Raw genomic sequence first — 4,088 nt, 5'->3', positions numbered from 1 at the left:
ATCAGCAAGGCTTAGCCTTGTCATTTTATTAAATTTCAGCCCATTTTTGACAAAACAGCAAGGGTTACCACTTGTTATTTTGTCAAATTTCAGCCCTTTCTTGACAAAACAGCCTTGCTTAGCTCTTGTTATTTTATCCAATTTCAGCTCATTCTTGACAAATCAGCAAGGCTTAGCCTTGTCATTTCATTCAATTTCAGCCCATTTTTGACAAAACAGCAAGGGTTACCACTTGTTATTTTATCCAATTTCAGCCCATTCTTGACAAAAAAGCAAGGCTTAGCCCTTGTAATTTTAACAAATTTCAACTCACTCTTGACAGATCAGCAAGGCTTAGTCCTTGTCATTTTATCAAAATTCAGCTCACTCTTGACAGATCAGCCAGGCTTAGCCCTTGTCATTTTATCAAAATTCAGCTCACTCTTGACAGATCAGCAAGGCTTAGCCCTTGTCATTTTATCAAAATTCAGTTCACTCTTGACAGATCAGCAAGGCTTAGCCCTTGTCATTTTATCAAAATTCAGCTCATTTTGGACAAAAGAGAAAGTTATACCACTTTTCATTTTATCAAATTTCAGAAAATTCTTGACTAAACAACAAGGCTTAAAAACTTGTTTTTTATCAAATTTCAGCCTATTTTTTGCAGAAGGCTTACTCCTTGTCATTTAAACCAATTCAGCCCATTCTGGACAAAACAGCAGGCCACTGTTACAGGCACCCAGAGTTTGAGACACACACTGGAAACCAACTCAAGAACACAGGAGACAAGGAAGATCAATGTCGCACAGCACATCACGTGGATGCTGCAAAAGGACACAAGTGTAGAATCAACAGACGAACTGGCCACCCCCATGCAAGACCAACTTACTTGGAAAAGCCACAACCCAGTCAGCATGTACTGGGTGACCTAGTGGGTGAGTGAGTGGTTGAGTGAGTGAGCAAGGCTTACCTGTGTCATTTTATCTGAGTATACAAGTCACAATTTCAGGCAAAATTTGATATTTTCAGGCAAAATTTGATAAGTACGCAAGGTTATAGCCTTGTACACATTTTCAAGCAAAATTTGATAAGTTTACAAGGTTAAAGCCTTGTACACATTTTCAGGAAAAATTTGAGACAAGGTTATAACCTTGTTCACATTTTCAGGGAAAATTTGATCAGTATACAAGGTTATAGCCTTGTACACATTTTCCGGCAAAATTTGATCAGTTTACAAGGTTATAGCCTTGTACACATTTTCAAGCAAAATTTGATAAGTTTACAAGGTTATTAAGCCTTGTACACATTTTCAGGGATAATTTGAGAAGTTTACAAGGTTATAGCCTTGTTCACATTTTCAGGGAAAATTTGATCAGTATACAAGGTTATAGCCTTGTACACATTTTCAGGCAAAATTTGATAAGTTTACAAGGTTATAGCCTTGTACACATTTTCAGGCAAAATTTGATAAGTTTACAAGGTTATAGCCTTGTACTCATTTTCAGGCAAAATTTGATCAGTATACAAGGCCTTGTACACATTTTCAAGCAAAAATTTTTAATAAGTAAAATTTGATAAGTTTACAAGTGTACACATTTTCAGGCAAAATTTGATCAGTATACAAGGTTATAGCCTTGTACACATTTTCTGGCAAAACTTGATCAGTATACAAGGTTATAGCCTTGTACACATTTTCAGGCAAAATTTGATCAGTATACAAGGTTATAGCCTTGTACACATTTTCAGGCAAAATTTGATCAGTTTACAAGGTTTTAGCCTTGTACACATTTTCTGGCAAAACTTGATCAGTATACAAGGTTATAGCCTTGTACACATTTTCAGGCAAAATTTGATAAGTATACAAGGCTATAGCCTTGTACACATTTTCAGGCAAAATTTGATAAGTTTTTCAAGCAAAATTTGATAAGTTTACAAGGTTATAGCCTTGTACACATTTTCAGGCAAAATTTGATAAGTTAACAAGGTTTTAGCCTTGTACACATTTTCGGGCAAAATTTGATCAGTATACAAGGCTATTATAGCCTTGTACACATTTTCAGGCACAATGTTTTAAGTATACAAGGTTATATAGCCTTGTACACATTTTCAGGCAAAATTTGCTAAGTATACAAGGTAATAAGCCTTGTACACATTTTCAGGCAAAATTTGATAAGTTTACAAGGTTATAGCCTTGTACACATTTTCAGGCAAAATTTGATAAGTATACAAGGTTATAGCCTTGTACACATTTTCAGGCAAAATTTGATAAGTTTTTCAAGCAAAATTTGATAAGTTTACAAGGTTATAGCCTTGTACACATTTTCAGGCAAAATTTGATAAGTTTACAAGGTTATAGCCTTGTACACATTTTCAGGCAAAATTTGATCAGTATACAAGGCTATTATAGCCTTGTACACATTTTCAAGCACAATGTTTTAAGTAAGGTTTATATAGCCTTGTACACATTTGCAGGCAAAATTTGATAAGTTTACAAGGTTATAGCCTTGTACACATTTTCAAGCAAAATTTGATAAGTTTACAAGGTTATAGCCTTGTACACATTTTCAGGCAAAATTTGATAAATTTACAAGATTATAGCCTTGTACACATTTTCAGGCAAAATTTGATAAGTTTACAAGGTTATAGCCTTGTACACATTTTCTGGCAAAATTTGGAAAGTATACAAGGTTATAGCCTTGTACACATTTTCTGGCAAAATTTGGAAAGTATACAAGGTTATAGCCTTGTACACATTTTCTGGCAAAATTTGATAAGTTTACAAGGTTATAGCCTTGTTTTTCAGGAAAAATTTGATAAGTATACAAGGCTTTAGCCTTGTACACATTTTCAAGCTAAATGTGTTAAGTATACAAGGTTATATAGCCTTGTACACATTTGCAGGCAAAATTTGCTAAGTATACAAGGTAATAAGCCTTGTACACATTGTCCGGCAAAAATTGATAAGTTTACAAGGTTATATAGCCTTGTACACATTTTCAGGTAAAATTTGCTAAGTATACAAGGTAATAAGCCTTGTACACATTTTCAGGCAAAACTTGATAAGTTTACAAGGTTATAGCCTTGTACACATTTTCAGGAAAAATTTGATAAGTTTACAAGGTTATAGCCTTGTACACATTTTCAGGCAAAATTTGATAAGTATACAAGGCTATAGCCTTGTACACATTTTCAGGCAAAAGTTGATAAGTTTACAAGGTTATAGCCTTGTACATTTTCAGGCAAAATTTGATAAGTTAACAAGGTTTTAGCCTTGTACACATTTTCAGGCATTAATTTGCTAAGTATACAAGGTAATAAGCCTTGTACAAATTTTCAGGCAAAATTTGATAAGTTTACACGGTTATAGCCTTGTACACATTTTCAGGCAAAATTTGATAAGTTTACAAGGTAAAACAAGGTTATAGCCTTGTACATATTTTCAGGCAAAATTTGATAAGTTTACAAGGTTATAGCCTTATACACATTTTCATGCAAAATTTGATAAGTTTACAAGGTTATAGCCTTGTACACATTTTCAAGCAGAATTTGATCAGTTTACAAGGTTATAGCCTTGTACACATTTTCAGGCAAAATTTGATAAGTTTACAAGTTTATAACCCTTGTACACATTTTCAGGCAAAATTTGATAAGTTTTTCAAGCAAAATTTGATAAGTTTACAAGGTTATAGCCTTGTACACATTTTCAGGCAAAATTTGATAAGTTTACAAGATTATAGCCTTGTACACATTTTCAGGCAAAATTTGCTAAGTTTACAAGGTTATAGCCTTGTACACATTTTCAGGCAAAAGGTGATAAGTTTACAAGGTAAAACAAGGTTATAGCCTTGTACACATTTTCAGGCAAAATTTGATAAGTTTACAAGGTTATAGCCTTGTACACATTTTCAGGCAAAATTTGCTAAGTTTACAAGGTTATAGCCTTGTACACATTTTCAGGCAAAAGGTGATAAGTTTACAAGGTAAAACAAGGTTATAGCCTTGTACACATTTTCAGGCAAAATTTGATAAGTTAACAAGGTTATAGCCTTGTACACATTTTCAGGCAAAATTTGATCAGTATACAAGGTTATAGCCTTGTACACATTTTC

Source organism: Asterias rubens, chromosome 8 (assembly GCF_902459465.1).
Source record: "Asterias rubens chromosome 8, eAstRub1.3, whole genome shotgun sequence".
NCBI lineage: Eukaryota > Metazoa > Echinodermata > Asteroidea > Forcipulatida > Asteriidae > Asterias > Asterias rubens.
The sequence above is the reverse complement of the archived record's forward strand: the minus strand, read 5'-3'. Positions refer to the sequence as shown.